General features: G+C 44.8%; 1 pseudogene; it reads right to left on the reverse strand.

Annotated features, from left to right (window-relative positions):
- Positions 1-23,986, reverse strand: part of LOC144820243 (heat shock protein HSP 90-beta-like) — a 44,940-nt pseudogene extending 20,954 nt beyond the window's left edge.
- Between the last annotated feature and the right edge of the window lie 1,484 nt (positions 23,987-25,470).

Below are 25,470 nucleotides of genomic sequence, written 5' to 3' on the forward strand. Positions count from 1 at the left end.
TAGCAGGTAAGTCTGGAGTAGTATCAGACTGAACATTCAGGACCATGAAATTCGAAGAATAATTACCTAAATTATAAACTTCATTTTCTAGATCTAACCCTGTTCTGTGGGGCAGACCTTGCTTGCCTGGGAAACATGTACTGTTAAGAAAAGACATATCTGTTGAGGATGACGTTAACGTGGACCATGCTCCACATGAACCGTTATGTGAAAATGGATAAGGAAAAAGTGGCAGAACTCCCTTCGGTGTCTGAAAAGGGGGGAGTCGACCACACACCCAACAATTAGTGGCATTGCTGGTCTGGTGTGAATAATGTAACATGCGGATAAAAGAATTATTACGCATAGCAAGACGATATGAGAGTTCATGAGGAGGTAGATCACTAAACGTGTGCTCTACTGTAGCATTAGCAGACTTATTTACATGAGAAACTGGAAAACCCAAATAAAATGCATAACTTATGCAGGTAATCATAAGGCTGAGATATAGCAGAAAACATAAAATAATAGTGCAACTTTTAGAGTTCTCACTAACTCTCTCTCTATGGGGGTCTATTATATACATGTCAGAAACCGGTCTAACCGTTTCACCTAGGGGAGGACTTAGACAATCAAACTGGCTGACTTATTTTACTAGACCTTAATTTTAGCTTGTACTCCTGCTGCGGAGTTTTCTCTAACAGGGAGGAATCTGTATCATTGTCTTTTGCGGGACAGTCCTTGAGAATAGTACTTTGGCAATTTTTGAAATCCTCGGAAATGTTCTTTGAAACAGTCTTTAGTCCATAAATTTTTTTCACATGAGACAGGTGGACCCAGCCCTTCCTGCCTTCCAGCTTGACGGCAGTACGGGTGGCCAGGAGGACCTGCTTGGGCTCCTTCCAGCGGGGCTCCAGCGGACTTGAACGATCAAAGTTCCTTACAAGAACCATACATCCGGGAACGATTTCATGCGGTGCCACCTCGGTATTGTCTGGAAATGCGGCGGCAACCTGTGAACGACAAGAGTGTAGGGCAGACATCAAGGAAGCTAGGTAATCTGTCAGCATATTACTTGAAACATCGGTAATACTTCGAGGTCTAGGTGTACCCCACATATTAGGGGGGCGGCCGAATACGACCTCATACGGGGACAGACCTGATCTGGAATGTGCGACCATGCGCATATAAAATAAAGCGACTGGCAGAGCTACTAGCCAGTCCACACCTTTCTCTTTACATACTTTGGCGATGCGGATTTTCAGGGTCTGATTATGTCTCTCTACTAGACCGGCTGCTTCAGGATGGCGTACACAATGGAACTTCCACTGGTACCCTGACAAAAGGGAAACATGTTTCATGAGCTCAGATGAGAATGGCTGGCCGTTGTCAGAATATACGACCCTAGGGAGTCCATAACGGGGGAAGAATTCACGAACCAACTGCTTGGCAGTGGTCGCGGCTGTGTAATCTGGAACTGGATATGCTTCTGTCCATCTGGACAAAGCGCATACAACTACAAGGACATACTTGAAACCTCGACATCGCTCCATCTGAATATAATCCATCTGGAGGACTTCAAAAGGGTGGTCAGGGGGCTGGAATCCACCTTGTTCCACCGGGACACTTTTACCTGGATTAAACTGGCAACATATCATACAGGTACGGACTTTCTGTTTGGCTGCAGCTCGTAAATGCTTGTTGAACCAAATGTTCTGGATACTATCTAACATAGCTTTTTCTCCTAAATGTGCTGGACTATGTGCGGTATTGATAATGACTTGAACCATAGAGTCGGGGAGAAACCATGTGGCTTTTCCCTTCGTTACCCATCCCTGATCTGTCTGGACCCCTCCTTGTTCGGACCATTTCTTGATTTCATCGGGAGTAGCATGTAACTGGATATCTATGACATCTTGAGTGGGGTCCTTAACTGTCATACATGTAGTCAGATCTGGAGTATGTGTCTGTGTCGGATTAACTGAAATATCTGGAGTCTGTGCTGTAAGCTTGGCTGTGCGATCTGCTAGATCATTACCTTGAGAAATAATATCTGTAACTTTCGTATGTGCTTTGCATTTCATGATAGCAATAGATGTCGGTAAGTGTATGGCATCTAACAGAGCTTGAATAAGGAGACCATGCTGAATCTTGGTTCCATGAGAAGTCATGAAACCTCTCTCCTGCCAGAGCACTCCAAAGTCGTGTACAACTCCGAATGCGTAGCGTGAATCTGTGTAAACATTAACTTTCAGGTTCTTGGCGTGTATGCAGGCTTGTGTCAGAGCAACTAGCTCTGCTGCTTGAGCAGACAGGGTGTCAATACGGTGTGTTTCTATAACTTCAGTGTCTGTAGTCACTGCATACGCGGCTACTAGTTCTCCTGTACTTGTTCTCATACATGAACCATCCACATAAAGTGTCAGGTCGGGATCTGGTAATGGAATATCTGTCAGATCTTGTCTTGGCTTAGTCATAATATTAACTACTTCCACACAGTCGTGTGTGGCAGGATTCGAAATAACTGACGGTAACAGTGTAGCAGGATTTAGAACGTTGCAGCGTCTGATTTCTATGTGTGGCTGGAACAGTGTCAGTTCATAACCTGTTAAACGTGCAATTGTCAAGTGCTGAGTCTGTGTTCGGTTTAAAAGAATTTCCACGGAGTGTGGAACTTGTACTGTCAAAGAATGTCCTAATACTATGGAATCACTTTGTCTGATAGCTAGTGCTGTGGCTGCAACTGACTTGAGGCACGCAGGCAGAGCCTGGGCTACAGGATCTAATGTGCTCGAAAAATAAGCACAGGGCTTGTATTGTCCTGCTTGATCTTGTGTGAGAACAGATAATGCTGTACCTTCGCGTTCTGTGACGAAAAGTGTAAAAGGCTTACTGTAGTTCGGTGTAGCTAGAACAGGAGCTTGACATAAAGCTTTCTTTAACTCATTGAAACTAAGTGTATGTTCAGATGTCCAAGGGAGGACAGTCGATACGGCTGCCTCCTGTGTCGTTAACTGTATCAGTGGCTTAGCTAGAAATGCATACTGAGGAATCCATTGTCTGCAATAAGAAGTAAGGCCGATAAAAGCACGTACCTCCTTCTGGGTCTTGGGCTGAGGAAGACTCGCTATTAACTGGATACGGTCTGGTGTCAACTGCCTACCCCTCTTGGACAGCAAGTGGCCTAAGTAGATCACTTGCTGTACACAGAATTGAAGCTTCGAAGGGGACACCTTGTGCCCCATCTCGGCAAGGAAATACAAGACTGTAAGTGATGCTCGCTCGCAAGCACGTTCAGAACGGGCTGTGATCAGTAGATCATCGACATACTGGAGCAGGGCAGTGTCTGTTGGCATGTGAATGTTGTCTAGTTGTCTCTTAAGTGCTTGACTGTAGATACTAGGACTTTCTGTGAAACCTTGAGGAGCTCGTGTGAACATATAGCTCCTTCCATTTAAACAAAATCCGAAAAGAAACTGGCTGTCTGGATGAATGGGGACACTAAAAAATGCGTTCTTGAGGTCTATGACTGTAAAAAATGAGGCTTCGGAATCAATGGCTGTCAATAGGGAAGAGATATCTGGGACAACTGGGTACTGGGGAATAATACATTTATTGAGTTCTCGAAGGTCAATCACTAATCAATATACTGGGGGTGCATTTGGATCAGTACGTTTCATGACTGGAATGATCGGAGAATTACATACATTGGAGTCAGTTTCTACAACTACTCCTTGAGCGATGAGCTCGTCAATAATTTTGGATAAGGCTGCTACAGCCTCAGGTGGCAATCTGTACTGTCTGATTCGTGGTAACACTACACCTGGTTTGAGAGTCACACGATGGGGTGTGATTTGCATATAACCTACATCAGTTGGACCTTGCGCCCATAGATGCTGCGGAACATTAGACAATCTTGGATCAAAATCTCGTAATACATAGTGACCCTTGAAGTCACGTAAAAACAGTCGTATTCCTTCTGGGGAGCAGCAAATAACTGCACCTAATTCTTTCAGTGTTTTAATACCTAACAGATTTTCTGGACATGACTTTGTAAGTAATAGATCAGTAGTGCGGGACAATGGACCTACTTCTAGAGTAACTGGCTTAGATATCTCGTTTACAATAGGCTTTCCTGAAAAACCAAGGGAAACATTTCTAGAGCCTGAGAGCGGAGCCCCTGGAACTTCGGCGTGACTGATGGTCGTCCTACTTGCCCCTGTATCAATCAGAAACTTTCTGTCTTTCCCTAGTACTTGACTATGAACATAGGGACCTTCTTGATCTACAGGTATCTCGATGAGAGGCAAGCCTACCTCCCTCTCTAGGCTGTTTCATGAGTACTGTTGATACTCTGGATACTCTGTCTGTGCATACTGGTACATCTGCTGTGTAACATGCTGTGTTGCAGCAATAGGCTGCGGTGCTGGAACTGTCTGTTGTGCATTCTGTGGCTGAGAAGTCTGTGAAACTTGTTCTTGTCTAGGCGGACGTGGTCTTTCTTTAGTCTTACCGGTAGCTATATTGTGTTTCAGAACTGCACACTCGTTTATAAAATGACCTGGCTGTTTACAATAATTGCAGGTCCCTTTAACGGGAACTGCAGGATGACTTGCTTGATTCGTACCCCTCTTCTGACTGTCTTGAGGAACAGATTGTGCAACTAGTACTTTCATTTTCGTGTCTTTCATACGTTTTCTTTCATGATCTTGCTCTTCTCTGATTCTATTCTGGTGATACTGGAGCATCTGTAACATCTGGGACGGGGTACTAGCTTGCCATGTACTTTCGACTTTCAAAACTCGGTTCTTAACTTGCGGACTTGAATTCTCGACTAATTTAGTAACAAAAAGATGAGGGTATGACTCGCTACTTGTCTTGAGGCCACTGTTAATACTAAAGCATTTCTCAAACCTAGAATAAAAATCACTAGTGTCTTCGTCTTGTTTCTGTTTACAGGCTGAGATTGCATCCCAGTCTTCCTTTTTAGTGGCTAATAATCTGGGCAAAACTTGTATTAACAGTTCTGGTAATTCTTTACATTTCTCTCCAAGACCGGTACCTGGTACTCGTATCTTATCTTCAGCTTCTAGAACTGCCCAATCGATCTTTTTCTCTCCCACCTCCCATTCTTTTTCCTTGAGTTTTTCATATACCCCTGCGGGCAACAGGACTTTTAACATTTTAATTATATCTGGATACGTGTATTCTCCCATACGGAGCATGTCTTTTAATTCTCGGTGGAACCCTGCTGGATCTTTGTCATGACAGGGAATTAATTTCTTCATCTCTAAGAGTTCCATCTTTGTAATCGGAGTGTAAACAAATACTCGTTGCATTTCACCATCTGCTGTCCTGACTGGGTGTACTTCTCGTAACGGATTCTGTCTGTCTATGTAAAACGGTTTACTTTCTGGAGGTGAGACATGAACAAAATGCGGGTTCAGGAACGTTCTATATTTGTGGCGCTGTTCTAGAATGACACTAATTAAATCGGTACCTAGACCTTTCCATCTATACTGGAGTAACTCGTTCAGGACATCATGTAACGGACCTGGATCAGAGTGCTGACCCTCATACAGAGTAATGAGGTGCTGGATCATATACATACCCACCAGTCGTTGCTCGGCTGGGGGCAGTTTCAGAAACATTTGAGCCACTATTCCATCTGGAAAAGTGGTAGAATCAGTAATCCATCGGACTGCTGATCGGGCTAGTTCTTGTTCATGCATAGTACTTAACTCACTATAACCGATTCGTGATTTCAAAATGTGATCGGTAGCTTGAAATACTTGTTCTAGAGAGCCTTGCTCTGGTGCTGGAGGAGGAACAGTTTTCTTGTAGTCTAGACGTGAATGTCGGTCGGAAAGTCTAGTTCTACCTACGTACGCTATTCTGGCGGGATTCTCGTCCTCTACCTCTTCAGTAGAAGAGTCATTTTCTTTCTCGTTTACTTGTGCTGCTTTACGTTGTTCGTGTAACTTTATTATTTCCTTACGAATTCTCTTGTACATACTCTCTATACTACTGATGGTTCTGTGCTTACCCTCGGCTATATTATCACTCCACCTTGTCAGGATTCTCATTTCGGCCGGATCTTTGGTCGGGTAATCTTGTTCTCTTATTAAACAATTAATCAGAAACTTTAATAACATGAGCTGGATCTCAGCTTTCCTTTGAGACATGGCTTCGCCAATACTTTCTGGATCATCCCCTGTACGGATGAAACGATATATTCTGTCTAGATCTTCTTTCATATTCGGTAGGGTGTCCAAATACCCGGTCACCCGTCTTACACGGATGGAATATATAACTGTACTATCATCACCTGCAACTGGATCATAGCGGCATTCAGTAAGAGCTCGTCGGATTTCTGCAACGGACTTGTATTTGGGCGTACGCTGTAACGCACATTCATGTAACTCGACTAACGTTACTCGTTGGTGTGGCGGCGGGGTACCAGGAGGACCTCCTCCTGCGGCCCCTAAACTGGAATCGTCGACTGATACTCTTCGTACTGGCGCGGCGGGAAATTGTAATGTAGGCTGAACCGGGGGTACCGTGGCAGGTACTCCGGTGTCTGGAGGAGCAGGATTTACATTATTTACAGGAGCTGGCGGAACAGGATTTGCATATTCTGGGACTGTGTCGTCCAAGTAGGACGAGATGAAAATATCAGCTGCGGTCGGTTTGTGCCGTAGCTTGGTCGGAACTAATGGTGGCGGAAAATTACTGGATGCCTCCGGGGTCGCTTTTGGCAAGCCCTCGGCAAGAAGAGGATACATACCCTTAATGAGGGCATGCCTCTGTCTGTCTGACTGTTCGGTTTTAACTCGTTCACCTATCTCGATTAGTTCCCTTTCTTGGGCTCGTTCTAAGGATTCTCTACTTAGTTCTGACTTTCTGATTTCTTTTTCGGTTCTTTTATGAGATTCTTTGTGCCATAACTCGATGGCATCTTTCTGTGACTGTCTGGCTTTCTTTTTCCATAATGCTTCTTCTACTCGCATGATGCACTCGGCATCCCATGTGCCTGATACAGGCCATCTATACTTTTCTTCTAACTCTTTGGTGTACTCTACCCATAAATCTAGATATAATATGGCACTTATGCCATGCTTCTGATACATAAAATGACCTGGACTGTCCCTAGGCGGGACAGGAACTGCTGCTTCTAACAGACCTTTTCTGGTTTTTAACTGACGTAGTTTGGAAAATAGGGGCATGACTGAACTGTAATCTAGACACAATACAATACACAATGAACACGATAATTACACCACTTTCATACCACGACATTAAAAATACATGAAGAACATTTAAAATAACAGTTCGAACAGAATACCACCTGGAATACTGAAAACAGAATACATGAATTTCCTCGAGAACAGAACTGACTAGAACAGAAACTAGATGCACTGCTAAAACAGTACGAAACTTACCGGTCTCATAAAGAGACACGTCAGGACCCGCATCCACCGAAGTGGACACTTCGTTTTGGGTCTGTGTACCACCAAAGCCCACGGACCAGAGACAATTAGATTGACCCTGTCTAGATACTACCCCAGCAACGGTACTCACCGGGCAGCAAGAACGGAAGGCCTCGGACTGGACTGGACTGCTTCGACGCCGGACGGACGAACTTCGGACTTCAGTTACGGGTGGGCCTCCGGATACCTCGGACCTTGGACTCTCGGCTTGGGCTCTGGTCGGGACTCGCCGCGTTCCTCCACCGCCTCGTCTGGATGCTGGACCGCCACCTCCGTCTCCTCCGTGGGCCTGAGGGATACTTGAAGCAGAAATATCTGCACGTGCACGGCATGGTTCCGTCACGGCTGCAGAGGGTCAGGGGGCCGGCGTGGCTTCACCGGCGCGTGGGGAAAGGGCAAGTCCCTGTTCGGGCGCCATTATGTGGTATATAAATAAATAATACCGGATCTAGGTTTGACTGGACATAGTAATAACAGATAGCTCAATAAATAAGAGTCAAGATTCGAGGTAGTAGGAGTTTGCAGGTTTAATACAGCATAAGGACAGGAACAGGACAACCTGCACGGGAACAGGATGGCAGCGCTGCCTGGGACAGGATTGGACTGGCGTAAGGGAATGGGGGTAACATTTAATAACAGTACACAAGCATATATACTAAAACAGTTGCATTACAGTGAATACAGTAGGCGGAGCAGTGGGTGTGGTCAATAGCAGTCGCGAAAGATAAGGGTGAAAATGGGTGTAACAGGAGGCGTATACATAGACATGTGATGTAAACGTAACAGAATATGTCATAAATGGGGCGGAAACATGGAGGGGGCTACCTAAGGAGCCGGGACCTCTGACCTAATGGTGCGCGCAAACTGACAATGACGTGTTACTAGGAGAAGCTGGGGGCTATGAACTCTGCGCTAGGAGTAAAGACTGAAGTCTGGAGAGTCAGGGCGACATGTACCTAAACCCTATCTAGTATCTAATGTTTAGAGGACATGTTGATATAAACTAAGAGTCAGGAGGGGAGAGGCTAACAGACTCTAAGACTGGAGCATGCATTATTCTACATGTAGTGCGTGTTGAAGAATATTAAATGACCATTAATACAGTATTTCTCTTACATGGAGACGTAAAGGCTAGACGATGACGGAAACTATTGATGCGATTCAGTAGCTTAGGAATGCAGAGAAGGAGGGCTGGACTGATAACTAGAATCATAACATACTCTTGGCAGACTCGTAGGCAGAGCCAGGCCGTGCCGGGCACTGCGAGGCAGGAAGTAAGTGAAGGGTCGAGGATACAGGTGGGGGCTGTATCGCTCCTCAGCGAGGGTTCAGGAGACAGGAGCTGAATCTGGTGTCCGGGCCCTTTTGAGGCCTAGAAACGGGGACTTTTCAATGAAATAACGTGCACACTGAGAAACGTGGCAACGTAACTTTACATAGGCCTGATACTCGTAGTGTTCACGAGAACTGGGAACTAGCATACTAGAGATGGACACAACTGTAATCGTGTCTTTAATCAAACATGGGGAATACATATGCATATTAATCATGCACACATAGCATAAGATGGGGGACACGTAGGGACACAGAACATGGCAAAATTTACTTTTCCACAACACTGTGCATGGTTGTACAGAGGTGTCACATGGGCACTCCCACTGGCCCCAACCGAGACTTTTGGGTGAATGGGGGCCTGCTCCAACAGCTGTTTCGTGTCGGACAGACTGATTTGGAAAGGCTGTCAGAATCAGACATGGTAATACTGAAAGTTTGCGGGAGTTTGTGTACGATTTGTAAAAGACAAGCCTGCTCTTACACTGCCTATTTCTGCAGATATCTCTGTCACTCATGTCCAGGGGAGAGGTGTTCAGTTACTCTAGCACGTTAGAACTTAGAGAATTGTTTACCTGGCCTCGCTTATGACAGACAGAGCACCATACTCACCAACTATGAGGGATCAGCTTTGATGTTGTGTGTGGTAATACCACATTTCATTGTATTTTCCTCTGTTGTAATGTAAGGTAATATTCATAGGTGTCATGCTATACCAGGTAGGACAATTTTTATAGTCTAACATTTTATCTTTAATGACAGGTCGCAGCATTCTATAATTTTTGTTTTTGTTTTTTATTATTGGAAGGTGTGTGATATAATCATATTTTTTTATATAATCTCTGCTTTGCATGGAGCAGGAAGCTGGACTCATCCTGTTGCTGACACACAATGGAAGTAGTCCTTTTATATTTGATGGTTGTATTGACCAATGGTACTTTAGGCCGACTGTAGGAGCCTGTCTCTAATCAGCCCTGTGGAGCTGTGAAAAGACAGGGTGCTGAGCCCCTCGATGGTAGTATTTTAAGTAGAACTGTGAGTTTGGTGCACTGTGCCTCTTCTGGGGAGCTCTGTGGGCACTGCATGTGACATGGGCTGGGGTGATGACAGGGCACACACGACCTATTATCCTTCATGTTAAATATCAAGAAAACTGTCCAAATGGGTAATAACACACCCTGACATGTTCCCCTGGGACAGATGCAGTCCAGAAACTGCAGATGCGTTAAACATGTAGCACCTACCTTTCAGTAACACAGACACCACAATCCATAAAGTCACTAAGCGCCCAGTGGTCAGATCACAGTGAGCACAACTCAAAAAATCTAACTTCCACAGCTTACTCATTCCCTCATTTATTAACTCTTTCAGTCACAGTGAATCGTTTATCCATTCTCTTAAATGTTCAGCATCAGCCACTCAATTCACTGGATCTCATTCCGCTATACACCACTTACTCAGCCATTCAACCTTTTTGATATTGCACGCACACAAACGCACACACACACAGTCACCCATAGACTAACACATACCTTCACTCACCCACATTCACTTACTGATACTCAGTCACATATTTTCTCAGCCAATTATACCATGCCATGCTTCTTTATTCAATGGTACCGTATCGTTCATATTAAAATACATGTTCGTGATGTGACTTGATTTTACAGTTTATAGCTTGTTTATATGTTTTAATTGTATCTTACTGTAAGGTGCCTATAAGCTATGCTCCTGGCTTTAACTCTGTGTTATGTGTTTTACAGCCACTGGCTCTGAAGCTACCCTTAAACAGACTGAAACAAACTAATGTACATGCACACACAGACATGTAGCATACATGATATAGATGCATTCATACATACATAAAGACATAAATGTATACACATATATTTATTTAGCCTCTAACACACATCATACATAGATACATCCAGAAACCTATCATACACACTTATATATACACTCTCACATACATCCTATATGCATGCCTCATATATGCACACTCACACATTGGCACACACAAGAAAAACATACAAAAACATACACTAGCTGGTATAGGCCCCCAGAGACACACACACACAAAAGGTCTTCTGCTAGGCATAAATAAACATATACTTTATGTTATAATATCAGATTTACTATTTGATTTGGAAACAAGACGCCTGCTTTTTTGCAGATTTGCTGCCTCACAAATTTGGAAATCGCAATTTTTGCAATTAGCTATTTTGCGATACGGACCACTGTCATACATTGGGACATGATATTTTGCGTTCGCAAGCGCACTATATTTGCGTTTCGCAGCCTTTGCGAACGCAAAATAACTTGATACATATGGCCCATAGTCCTGTGGTGTGGCGCGCATGTATCAATCGCATACTATGCAGAGGACTAAAGATGCCTACTATGCCTTCCTAAGTAATAAAGAGTCAGGCTGACAGTAGAGAATATAAACAGGCGTTTATTAGCAATACTCTGCAAGGGAGTCCAATCTGACCTGCACCCTAAGATGTGCGCCGAGGGACTGCAACACCTAACCATTCCTCCAAGAACCCCCTAACCACGCCCACAGTGAAAAGTTACCGGCTCTGGCCTGGCACGAACAATTGAGGCACAGTAGGATGGGCTACCACCTGCTAGATGTGTAGACACTATCACAGTTTCAAGGTTGCTGGGCCAGGTCTCAGCGTCTTATAATGTGGGAGCAGAGCTACACATATGGATAGGTATGCAAGGGTGGTATGGCCTATTCATTAGTAAGTCAGAAGGTAACCTTGAACGAAAGAGAAAATAATAACTAAATACAGTCTTCAGCTGAGGCAAGCAAAATGAATAACGGGTCCTAGTTCAGACACAGCCTAATGAGGATTGCGAAATACAAAATGGAGTCACACTTGCTAACTGAAGCTTGCACATTACAAGGATAACTCAGTGGGTTGCATAGCGTAAATACACATGAGATGTCATATAGCAGCACACTGCTAACCTACTATGGCACGAAATATGTATATAATAAGAATGGGGTTCTTCAAACCTAAAAGACCTTCCTTTTAGCGGGGGAGGCTAAATGCTTTATTGGCGCTGTTCGGTAGGGTCTTTACAATTCTAAGCAGGGAAGAAAATAAGTCATCTGGATATCGAAACATCTTTAATATTCAGAAATGCCCTCATCAATCAACATCATATCCTGTATATCATGCATCATCATAATGGAGAAATTATTATCTTGTTCTGGCAATTTAGGGGTAGAGGTGAGCTTTCTCACACAATAAGTACAACATGCTGGAAGGCAATTGACACATAGACAGCACGTAAATATTATAACTGCTATAGCTACTAGGAAAAGAAGGATCTTCCAACCCAAGGATGATATCAGGCCCCAAAACCACCCTGTCAGGGACCCTGAACCATTATCTTGATGGATATCAGATGCTATTCTATGTAGCTTCTGTATGGCTGAGTACACAGTAGGTGCGTGATCCGGGATGTACACGCAACAGCTACTGCCGATGACGTGGGAAGCTCCTCTCCTATCTGCAAGGATGATGTCTAAAACCATTCAGATTTGAAGGGCAACAAGTCTCGTAGCCTGAACCTCTACCGTAATGTTGGTCAATATTCCTGCAATTTATATTGATAACCCCTTCTACCATAAACTGTTGCAGGGTCGTGCCAGTCTGATCTATGTCGTCTGTGTTGATCATTCTCTTAGATCGGGGGGCCAGGACACCTCTACGCTGTAGGCGATAAGTTTTGTGGTAGTTGGGAGGGGCTATATATACTGGGGGAAGTAGGTAGGAAAGGTAGCACCGCCTGGACATTCCATCAGGGAGTCACACATAGCCACGAGCACCACAGACAAAATAAACAATGGGCGGTGGGATCAAGGGTGGACGTTTGGGTTCTCCTCAATATAGAAGTGGTGTTGCATCTACTCTCCCTCACCTCTATGTCTCCTGCCCCTTGAACACAAAAAGGAGCTGTTACATCTACCACTGTCAGCGGTATGGGCTTATCTTCGGTGACGTTGCAGGCTTGGAAGGATTGGTACATTGAACTGCAAGAACCTTTCTCTGTTTATATTTGTCCTATTCCCCTTCCTTCCTCGATCTGCTGCCCTGAGACCGGAACTCAAGAATACCCGGTCAAACCGCTCACTTCCAGGGGAAACATAAGGTGGGACCCTATGTTGAGAATGCACATTCATTGTCAGGGAATTGGAACCGGTAACTCTTTGTTTCAAGGAGTCAGCTTGAGGGAACGAGCGGATCATACTAAACAAGGTGAACCACCCCTTACAACTATTAACGTAGGATAAGGACAAAGGCAGTAAGTTCTCACTTCAATGTGGTACAAAAGGTAGCAAATCACACACCCAACATTTTGTCGTATTATAGGCAGCATGGGCTTGGTGCAATGTCTGGATAAAAACATTGGGGCATATTAGCAAGAACCTTGTTAATATTATCGCCGTTTTAGCGGCAGGGAACTGCCGTTAAAACGGCAATAATGGGCTTGCTAATATGCGTTATAGAAGTCCAATAGAAGCCCAGGTTAGATGTCCTGCACATCTAACCTGGGCTTCTATTGGAATTCTATAACGCATATTAGCAAGCCCATTATCGCTATTTTAGCGGCAGTTTCCTGCCTCTAAAACAGCGAGAATTTTGCTAATATGCCCACTTGTCCTTATAGGTCTTCGGGAGTTCTTCCTTATGAGGCACTAAGGTACCAAAAATATGTTCAGTAGGGGCTGGCGTAGTACTCATCCAGGCGTGCACTGGGTATTTCTCTTCTAGGCAAAACATCATCCCAAGTACCAATATCAGGGAAAGCAAAATTATTGCAAGAAACACTATTTTACTCTTTGTATACCAAGAGGACCAAACGGCCCATCTGAAGTGGAACGTGGAGCCGCAAAGGGCTGCTCCTCATCATGGATAGGGCGACCAAAGGGATATATTCACGAACTGGAGCCACTAATACTACAACAGAACCACATGGGCACAAGTTACCCTGTGTCCTTCAGAGCCTCACTGGTAGACTCCTAATGCTCATCAATGATGGTGCTATATGAAGCATTCCCTCGAGGGAGCTGCGTGATCACAGCCCTTGCTGGAAAAAAAATCCTCTTCTTTCAGGATAGGGCACCCTCCCTCCTGGGAAGACACCCTCAACTAATCCTGTCCAGTGCTCAGGCCAGTGCATCAGTCTCTTTTCCTACGCTATCGCTGGTACCTTACACATGGTACTTACAACCTAGTCTCAAGTCCTTCCCTAGCTCCTAGACTGTCCCTTTGATGCACTGTCCTTCCGCCGGGGGTGAAGATTATACCTGATGGCCCTAGGCACTCTCTCATCAAAAAATATGGGTAGAAACTCAGGGTTAGGTGGGCACTGAGACTCAGATTTGTGTGAATCAGAAACAGGAGTATCTTGGGAGGCCCTTATCTCTGGGGGGCCCGCCTCAAGCTAGGCAGCTTCACTTTCTTCGTCCATCTGCACCCACCTCAATCGTGCGTCGGAGAAGGAGTGAAACAGGGCACACGCTCCCCCTCCTGGTCAGCAAGGCCGTCGAGGGCCCACTGGTCATAAGGAAGTATGGGAGACGGACCTTCTTGACGAGCATCCCATGCAACCAGTGTTTCTGGCCTTCAAGCTTGACTGCGGTGCAAGTGGCAAGGAGGACCAGAAGTGGCCCTTTCCAGCGAGGCTCCAGGCAGGTCCTTCTCTGGAAATTGTTTACCAAAACATAGTCTCCAGGTTGTAGCTGATACCCGGGCCCCTCTGGTACTGGTCACAGCGTGTCTTGAATCTGTTGGTGGATAGGATGAAGATCTTTAGTTAACTGGTACAGATAATCTACAAGCAGGGTGTACTCTATCTTGGAGAAGCACTTGGGTCTTGGAATTCCCCAGACATTAGCGGGACGTCCGAAGACCACCTCGTACGGGGACAACCCTGTTCTAGAATGCGCTGTCACCCTGGTAGATAACAAAGCATAAGGTAGAGCATCTGGCCAACGCAACCCTGTACTTTCTTGTATCTTTGCTAACTTCCGTTTGAGGGTCCCATTGTATTTCTCCACGAGACCTGCTGACTGGGGTGGTTGGCTGCATGAAACTTCTGTTTGATATGCAGACCCTCACACACTAATTTGATGGCCTTTGAATTGAAATTACTTCCATTGTCACTCCAAATCAAACGTGGCAATCCTAAGCGTGGTAAGAACTCTTTTAGGACTGCCTTCGCTGTCGCCACAGCCGTGTTTCCTTTAGTTGGGTAAGCTTCAATCCACTTACTGAATGCACAAATCATGACCAGCACTAACTTCCAATTGTTCACTCGTTCCATTTTAATGAAATCCATCTGGAGAAGCTCGAAAGGGAAGGAAGGTGGTGCAAAGTTACCTGAGGGTGTAGGAGTTCCTATCCCAGGATTATGTCTCATACAAACCATGCAGTGTTTCACTAGATGTGTGGCTACCTTAGAGATATGATTTATCTGCCATACTGGGTCCATAATTTTACATATGTCTTTGGCACTAATGTGTGCTGGGCCATGGGCCATGGGCCATGGTTACAACAGGGAGCCTGTACGCATTAGGCAACAACCATCTCTGTTTTCCGGACAGGTTAGTCCAGCACCCATCCTCATCCAAATGCCCTGTTGGTACCGGTAGACATACGGAGGCAAGTGCATACACAGGATCATATAGTGGAATTGGGTGGAACATGGGATCAGCTTAAAACGTGGGACAAGGAACGCAAGCCCGGTGAGAAGCCGAAGGCAGAGCTAGTCGCCTTGCCGAGCCGCATTATCACTTATATGCATTCCCTTATCCCGCCGAGATGAGTGGATTGGGACAAGTTGACTGCACATGAACATAGTTTGCTATATGAGACACATACGTGGGGTTACTCCAGATTCCACTAGTCTCTATCCAGATAAAGGACGCTGCCAAATTGCCATGTATTCCCCAGTACAAGATATCAAAGGCAACCTGCATGCCTGAAAGACATACAGACACATTATTTTGGCCAGACTGAGCTGCCCCTGGGACCAGTAAATGAGAAACAGAGCTATTATTAGCACCTGTGTCAATTAAAAATGTCTTATCCGTGCCTTGCAGATCCGCAGTGACATAGGGTCCACGTTAATCTACAGGCACCAAAACTGGTCTCTCACCCTGTCCATGGCTGTCCTAGCTGTAGGATGTCCCTGTCACTTCGTCCATGTCACCATGATAATACTGCCATCATCGGGGGTCATCAAAATAGTTCCCGCTCTGTTGAGTATACGATGTATTCTCTGACTGCATCTCCCCTCGGCCTCCTCCTCCTCCTCCACGTCCTCTAAATCCCCGACCTCCCGTGGTCTCACCTTTCTGCAAAAACTCCAGACACTCATTCCAACAATGTACCTCCTGCTTACAATACGCACATTGGTTGAGCCCAATGGGTGCATTCAAAGCACCACCCCTGTTTGACTGGGGTAGCCCCTGGACCGAACCCGAACCTCTGCCTCGTCCACTTCCCCTCGCTACTTGCTGCATCAACACCCTTGTCTTCAATTCCTTTGACTTTCTCTCCGCTTTCTCTTTCTCCTAATTCTCCCTATGCTCATAGTACTGTGCGAAACTCAATATTACTGATAGGGAGGAGGTGCTCCAAGTATTTTCAGAAGCCTGCAACCTAGTTGCAATCTCAGTAAGTAGGTTATTAACAAACCTGCTAACAAACAAACAGAAACCACCCTCCAACATCAGATCTTGACCACTAAAGTCTAGAAACACCCCTTCAAACCTAGTAAAGAAATCAGACACAATCTTGTCATTCTTCTGACGACATGCAGTCAACTTGTCCCAATCCACTCATCTCGGCGGGATAAGGGAATGCATATAAGTGATAATGCTGCTCGGCAAGGGGAATAGCTCTGCCTTCGGCTTCTCACCGGGCTTGCGTTCCTTGTCCCACGTTTTAAGCTGATCCCATGTTCCACCCAATTCCACTACATGATCCTGTGTATGCACTTGCCTCCGTATGTCTACCGGTACCAAAAAACAATATCAGCTAACATCATCACTGTGGAGGAGGCCGCCTCTGTCAACTCCTTGTAGTATGCAGTCGGATTTTTTCGAGGGTCCGGCAACTGAGCTTTAAGGGATATCACCTCACTCCTCTTCCAAGGAGTATAGATCCACTGTTCATGAAACCGAGCATCAACTCGTGGCCTAATTACAGTATTTTTTGCATTGTGCAGTTCTGGTATTTCAGGATGGTAAATGGGATGGATCTCCCTCATGGGGAGCTGTGTCTCCAGCATTGAACGTTTTGGAGCAATCTGCCTCGATATCCCACCAATATCGTTACATTACTGAAAACCTCATTGGGGCCATAGCCGTAGCATATACCCGGTCCTGTATGTCATAGATAATCTGCAGTGCAATACCATAAAAACACTGTTCCCACAGTCCTATCAGCGTAGCCAACATATGCTTAAGAGCATGCGCCTGTATAAATGGCTCATAATCTCTCATCACACTCCACACATCTTCCACACTATAGATCGGGTTCCGAGCCCATTGTGCAGCCTGGTCAACCACAATTCTATTTTCCTCATCACCCACATCAGGCGCACCAACACTCTCTCCATGCGGTCTCGCACTGCCACCCGGTTCGCTTCATGCACTCCACGCACAGGCGTTTAGCTATTTCGCAGTGTTTGAGGCGTCATACTTAAGAGAGAAATGGCAGATGAAGAGACAGGTACCATCATAAACGGAGACTGTGTAGTAGGAGTAAAAGGGGGCGTAGCAACAAATACAGAGCCAGTAGACAGAATAGGAAAGCTAACAGCTCCTGCCCCTGTGACTTGCATATGTAAAGAAGACGATGGGGCCAGAGCCGAAGCAGTAGGGCTAGAAACAGAAACACTAGGGAGGGCGGCATTAGGGGCCGGAGACTGAGATGTCAGAAATGTTGGATATATCCGCTCAGGGGCATAAGGAGGTCGAGGTCGAGATTCAAATAACTCTTCATTGAAAACATCATCTTCCTCTCTAGTAATATACCATTTGTCATTCTTCAATCGACATTTCCTATCTGCACATTCTGTGCCTTTCTCTATCTTTTCTCTATCATAGGCCACTGCTTTCTGTGTTATTGTTTGTGTCTGTCTCGTCCGGGCCGCTTTCTCTACTCTCAAACGTTGTTGCTTTGCTTCCTTCTGCCATACTCTTAAAGAATCAAACATCGACTGCCTGCTCTTTTTGGTGAACAATTTGTCCTGCAAGAAATTCAATTTTTGTTCACCAAAAGAACCATTAAGCGGCCACTGTAAATCAGCATTGTCCCTCGTATATTTATTCCACCATGTGCTAAACATAATAGGGCCAATGCCGTGCTTGACATATACATCAAAATTTGGGGTACCCTCCGGAGGCGCAGGCCTCAGTATAACAACACTGACATCCAAAATACCCTAATTTACTTAGACAAGGCATCTTAACATAAGGCACATGCACTGTCCCCAACGGACAAATCTAACCCCAACCAACAAAAGAGTTTGTGAACTGAACCAAACCAAAAACGGTCCGAGGATCACACCCTATAGTCCAGAGACTGCACCAAGTTCTAGAAGAGAGGTTTCAGCCCAGACCTTTTCAAAAGTAAGACGAATTTCCAGTTGGCCTGGAAGATTGTTTGCAAACACTCTGTGTCTTTTGAGGGTCTGCAAACCCACCAAGTTCAAACCAAGACAGTTCGAAGACCGTACCAAGATACAGCCTGTCGGCTGGTGCCATTTAAGCAAGGCAGCCCGACAACTGCATCAAGACAGTCCAGAGAATGTACCAGGACACAGCCCTTAGGCTCATGCCATTCAAGAATGGTACAATTTTTCCAAGAATCAAATCACTCACCTGGTGCTCTCAGGTTGAGTCAAGTTATTCTCCACTGCTGACTCTTTGGACCAAACGGTCAACTCCAAGGTTTCGCCTTTTCTAGGACCACTAGATAAGGAGTCGCCCGATCAGATGGGCGGGGCAGCCAAGAGAACTGGGCTCTTATCATGTGGGAATCCCTGATATGCCCGACCGACCAGATGCCACCCCGACCCTGCAACCCGTTTACGGATGAGTCGGATCACTTTACGGGATCCCTGTTTGGCCGCCAACTGAAGGAAGTGGCCCTTAGGGGCCACCCGGGTTACTGAAAACCACCTAATATGCCTTCCCAAGTAATGAAGAGTCTGTCTGATAGTAGAGAATACAAACAGCTGTTTATTAGGACTACACTGCAGAGGAGTCCAATCTGACCTGCACCATAAGATGTCTGCCAAGGGACTGACCCCCCAACAGTCTGCAACACCTAACCATTCCTCCAAGAACCCCCCTAACCACGCCCACAGCGGAAAGTTACGGGCTCAGGCTGGGCACAAACAAAGGAGGCACAGAAGGATGGACACACTCCATCACAGTTTCAAGGTTGCCGGGCCAGGTCTCAGCATCTCCTAACATGTGAGCACAGCAAAACACATGGATAGGTATGCAAGGGCGGCATGGTCTATTCATTAGTAAGTCAGAAGGCAACCTTGAACAAAAGAGCAAATAATAACTAAATATAGTCTTCGGCTAAGGCAAGCAAAATGAATAATGTGGCCTAGTTCAGACACAGCCTAAATGTGATTGCAAAATACAAAATGGAGTCACACTCGCTAACTGAAGCTTGCGCATTACAAGGATAACTCAGTGGGTTGCATAACGTAAATACACAAGAGATGTAATTTAGCGACACACTGCTAACCTATTATGGCACAAAATATGTATATAATAAGAATGGGGTTCTTCAAACCTAACACTACAACCTATACTTGAGCATTCAACCCGCAGGACCCAAGCCATTCCAACACATGTGCAGGTCATCTGTTCACTGCACCTACTAGCATCAGGGAGCTTCCAGGAGGTCATAGCTACAGCAGGAAGGGTGCTCCAAAGTTGCCTGCTGCGCTTCTTTCATGCATTTGTGGATGCAATGGTACAGAGGAGACACCATTACTTCCGATTCCCCACCACACAACAGGCATTGCAGCAGACCAAATTGGATTTTTGCCAGATAGCACAGTTTCCCCATGTCATCGGATGAATTGATGGAACACATGTAGCCCTCTGTCCCACCTCAGATAATGAGTACATATTCAAGAACAGGAAATCATTCCATTCACTCAACATACATGTTAGATTTAGGGGTCTCTAGTTGGCAGAGGTAGGTACCTTAAACCAAATAGGGACCCTTGCGTCTAGTCAAGGTAAGGGGCTACACTCATAAAATAACCCATGCTCACCCCCTTGGTAGCTTGGCACGAGCAGGCAGGGTTATCTCAGAGGCAGTGTGTAAAGCATTTGTGAACACCTACAGTAATACAGTGACAACACTGCAGTTGAACACCTCCCAGGTTGCATTATAAAAATAAGTATTTTTATATAGACTTAACACAAGACCAAACGACAAAAATCCACAATACTGTACTCAAAAATAGGCTTTAAAATGGTAAAAAAATAGCTCAGTTCTCTCAAGTTGTAAATGCAACACTTTACTCTCAATGTACCTTGAATGCGTAACCTAAAGAAAACAAAAAGATTGCAGGGAAGTTGATGCCTCGGTTCCTTACATGCAGGGGAGTGGATGCATTGGTTCCTCACTGCTGCACAGGGAAGTTGCTGTTTGCTTCCTTACTGTGTGGGGAGGTGATGCGTCAGTTTCTTACTGCTCTCCGGTGCGATGCAACAAGAAGGCACCTTGATGCGATACTCTTCTCCGGTGTGATGCGACAAAATGGTGTCTTGCTCACGATGCGACAACGTTGATGCGATGCGTGCATGCCCGACGGCCGTGCAGCGACTCGATGATCTTTGGAGCCGTGACAGGCCCTGCGACACGCTTCTCTGGTGGTGTGACGGCGACCTCTGTGGCAGCGGCATGCTTCTCCTGTGATGCGCCGTGCTTCGGCGATGCGATGATGACAGTGGCGGCTCGCTTCTTCGGCAATGCAACAACAGCTGCTGCGGCGGCGACACACTTCTCGTCGTTGTGTCACGCTTCCAGCTGCCAGTGACACGCAGTCTCTCAGATGTCCTAGCACAACAGCAGACACTTCAATTCCCAGCAAGGGAATTCAGGGGTGAGCTGGTTGGTGAAGTCTTGTATACCTGGGACTTCAAGCAGGAGGCAAGCTCTGGTTCAAGCCTTTGGAGATTCTTCTTCAAGTCGATGAAAAGCACACTCAGACCTCTTCTCCTTTCTTTGGCAATGAAACAACCACTGCAGGCCAACCCCCAAACACACATCACAGGGGTAGTCTCCTCCTTCAGCTTCCTGGTTCTTCTCCTCAGCAAAGGTTTGTCTTGATTCCCAGAAGTAATCTAAAGTTCTAGGGTCTGGGTCCCCTCTTTTATACACCAAAATCCTTTGTCTCAGAAGGCAGAGAGTGTCTGTGCCTAGTCCAAACCAGTTCGGTTCAGTCCTGGAGCACTTTGTTTACAGGACTCCTTCTCACCCTTTGACAGTGTAGGCCAGGGACATCAGACGCACCACAGGAGGTGGAGCCAGCATTGTGCAAGGCAGGCACAGCCCTATTCAGGTCCCCGGTGCTCCCCTCCCACCACTCTACATGCAGATGAGTCTATTCAGCCCTGTGCTGACTCACCCTGTCTCCTGGAATCCCCCAGCCCCTGTCACTCAAAAGCCAGGCAAGGAATACACAACCTAGCAGAGGCAGGCTTGGATAGTTAGGCAAGAAAATACCTACTTTCTGAAAGTGGTATTTTCAAACACAGAATGTTAAAACTAACTTCACTAAAAGATGTATTTTATCATTCTTAATTGCGATTAGCAAATTGCTAATCGCAATTAAGGAATAATTTCCCATTCATTTCTATGGGCCAGTAGGCCCATAGGAATGAATGTGAAATGATTCTCAATTTGCGATTCGCAATTTGCTAATCGCAAATTGAGAATAATTTCAAGGGTGTAGGGGTGTCCAAAGGACACCCTGTTGCACCCCTGAAATAAGCATGGGTGCACATGTGGTGCACATACATGCCCTAAGGGCATGTATGTGCATCACATGGCACTTTTAAAAATGCAAAAATGGGCATTTTTCAAGAAATTTGCAAATTTCCACCAACTTGAAGTTGGTGGTAATTTGCGATTCCTTAGGGACAATTAGCAATTTTTTTTGCTTCATACATTGCATTTAAGAAATCGCAAAATTTGCGATTCCTTAAATGCAATCGCAAAATAAGGAATCACAAATTTAAGATTCCTTCATTTTGAACTGAAATTTGCTACATACATACCATTTTGCTAAAATGAGTTCGCAAACGCCGAAATTCTGCGAATTTCGAGGTTTGCGATCCCATTTGAGCTTCATACATCTGGCCCTAAGTGCCTTCTGTGAATACAAAAATGAGTAAGTGCCTTCTGTGAATACCAACATGAGTAAGTGCCTTCTGTGAATACCAAAATGGTAGTAAGTTTAGGATTTTGTCTTAAGTTAATTCCGTAAATCGGGCCCAATAAACTGTATGGACATTTTTCAATGAGCAGTTATTTAACAGTCGTTATTCTAGTGTAAAATAGGTGTGCTGAAACAACCATTAGACAGTAACAGATTTAAATGATTAGAAGCACTAAGAAAGTAAAAGGATGGTAGATTTCTACCATTTTGCTATAACCATCAATACAGGCAAGTATTTAAAATACATGACAATAAAATGCATACTCCTACGATGCTACCCTAACTAGATGTACCTAAATGTACCTAGTATGTATGTAGGTGTTAAGCCAAGATTCCCTCTAGGATAAAGTCAACCCATTACCTGAAATGAGAGACTGTGGGACCCGGTCTTGGTCTCGAGTTGAACACCCCACAAGGGATGCTAGACCACTGCGAGCTGGTGTATCTGCATGTCGGAACCTCAGCGTCTCTCAACAGTGTGTCAGTATGGAAATCCTGATCTCCTCTCTTTGTCTCAGCAAGATGTGATGTTTATATACCCAAAGGTCTCCTCAGGGGTTCTGCCTTGCTGTGCCACTTGTCGGACTTAGGACGACGTCGGGAATGAACTTTATACATAGTTATTATATAGGAGATGGTAGTCCTGCTGAGTTTCCAAAAATCCTCATGCATAATGTATGAAGCCTTTACCAGGGAAAATCCTGCATTCTGTGTACAGTGTTGTATCTAGTTAAAAGGTCAGTCCCTAAGAACCGTTATGTATGTAATGTAGGGAAGAATAGAGGTGAAGGTTAGACTATTACCTGAGCCTATATTGGGTTACCTCTATGAAATTTAACGCCCACTCCTCAACCGACTGGACAACATAACTAAATTCAAATATACTACTAGGCTCTCTAGGCATTGGTACACAAACAACCATAGTAAAACAATAGTTCTGCTAAAAATAAATTCTAAAATATGTAAAAATGAAACAATTGTCACTCAAGCATTAGATCTAATGTGTCTGTATATATAGTTTAAACATCCACAAGCATTGGAAAGCCATGCAGGTCATAAAAAGTGTTAATTGTTTTGGAGTTCCAATTTTAGTTTTTTTTTTTAAAAAGGCTGACTTTTCCCAGCACACAATGAGCCAAATGTTTATGTGTTCTGGCTGGTAGATGCAACATCGCTGTTGCCTGCCATTGCAGACGACGACCCTTGTAACACCCCGCAGATCACGTAAATTGAGCACAGATGATATTCCGTACTGCCTGCAGCCAATGATGGGGCAGCCTGTGCGCCATCCAAGGCCTGGGTGACAGTTGAGGAGCTGGTATCCATTCCAACAGGAGCAGAAACTTCCTCTGGAGGCTCTAAGAATGCCGCCATCAACTTAGGAATACGCTGTGGACACTGCAGAACATGAGCTGTTATTGGGTTCAGTAAAGCATCAACGTCCAGTTGCGCAACTGATGTAAGTATCAGACAGAGATCCAACACACATTCTTCTCCGCAGAACAAGCATTGGAGAACAGGTAGGATGTAGTCCATCCAGACTGGTCTAAATGACAGGAGCAAGAGTCGCTCAGTTCCCGCAAGCGAGGTGTGCCCAGATGTTGTACCATGTGATCACAGTATTTACTTTCCAGGAGTACAGTTTCCATCTCCTTGGTGACCGGGACATCCATTACGTAGCAGAAAAATCACAATCAGAAAACCTGCTATTAGAAACAGGATCAGCGGAAGTCCTCCAAAAATGCTTCCGAATACAGAGTGTATAAAGTTTGGTATAACTTCGAGGATCATCTGAAAGGTGCTTAACGGTCCCAAACCTATAAATAGGTGGACTATACCCTTCGTATCAGACATATTAAAGATACAATTTACCATTTTTGTGAAATGGAAAGGGCAGTTAATACGTATGTGTGCCTGTATCTTAGCAGAGGACCTTGCGATCTGGAGATCAAAAGTCTCCCTGGGCGGAGGTTAAGGGCACGGTTTTCTGTAGAAGCATGGCTTTCATTCTGCTCAGAGTATCAAACCTTTTAAAGGAAACCTTCAATGATAGCCATAGCGGCGCCTCCCTGACTGTGTGTGTCGGTGGAAACAATACTTGCATACAGCAAGTAACCCTGGAGCTCACGGTGACTAGATATGCAATGCCCGTAAAGATCCCACAACAACCTTGATGATTCAGCATCAAGTAATTCCCATTTGAAAGTAGCTTGAATACCGGGGTAATCACAGTTGCTGGGGTACCTCTCAAGTGACAGGACAGGTTCGCTACTAAACCATTGCAGGCCGGGCAGCAATCAAATCAATCAAAATTCGCTTTATTCAATTCAAATATTAAATCATAAAAGCATAATACAAGAAAAAAACACATAAATTCTACAAAATAGTTTTAAAATAATTAAAAAAAAAACATTATTAAAAAGACTTCAGCATCGTACTTCATCGTCCAGTTGCTCGCAATTTGGGGATGAGATATTACATTGCTTTTCTAAATTTTACAACCCCTTTCAAATATTTGGCTATACAATTGTTCAACATTTCATATTCTAAAAGTTGTAATTTAATAAATGTGGGACGGCAATGTCTCAGTCCTAGCTCTTTTAAAATTGGCAAAATCCATCTTTTCCTTAACAATGTATAAAAAGTGCAGAAAAACATGTTAACCGGGCAGCATTTTATCCTGGCATATGAGAGATCTACTAAAAAAGTTCTCACAGTTTGTACCGTTTAGAAATACTTCCAGATCCCTACTCCTGCATCAAAATCTGTATGGTAATTCCCAAGATTCCTTGACGAATTCCCTACCCATCGCTTTATCTGCCTGCTTGTTGTTGTTCTACACAGTACTGAAACTGGAAAGAAGTGACCGATAATGTTATATGGCTATGGATCAACCACTCTGTGGACGGTGATTCTGCCACAGTAAAAGGTAATCTATCCAGTTTTTCAATACGCAACATTGTATATTTTGCTCCCCTCTGTGCTATTTTCATCTGTTTTTCAGTTAGATGGTATGCAGAAAACAGTGATGTACTGTTGATAAAACGCCATGGCACATAACCTGCACACAATGATTGCAGCGTCCAGCTCAATAACATAATAGAATGTAATTGTGATTGCGCGTTCTGTCGTGTGAACAAATCTTGGTTTAGTACAT

This window comes from Lissotriton helveticus, chromosome 2_1 (genome assembly GCF_964261635.1).
Source record: "Lissotriton helveticus chromosome 2_1, aLisHel1.1, whole genome shotgun sequence".
NCBI lineage: Eukaryota > Metazoa > Chordata > Amphibia > Caudata > Salamandridae > Lissotriton > Lissotriton helveticus.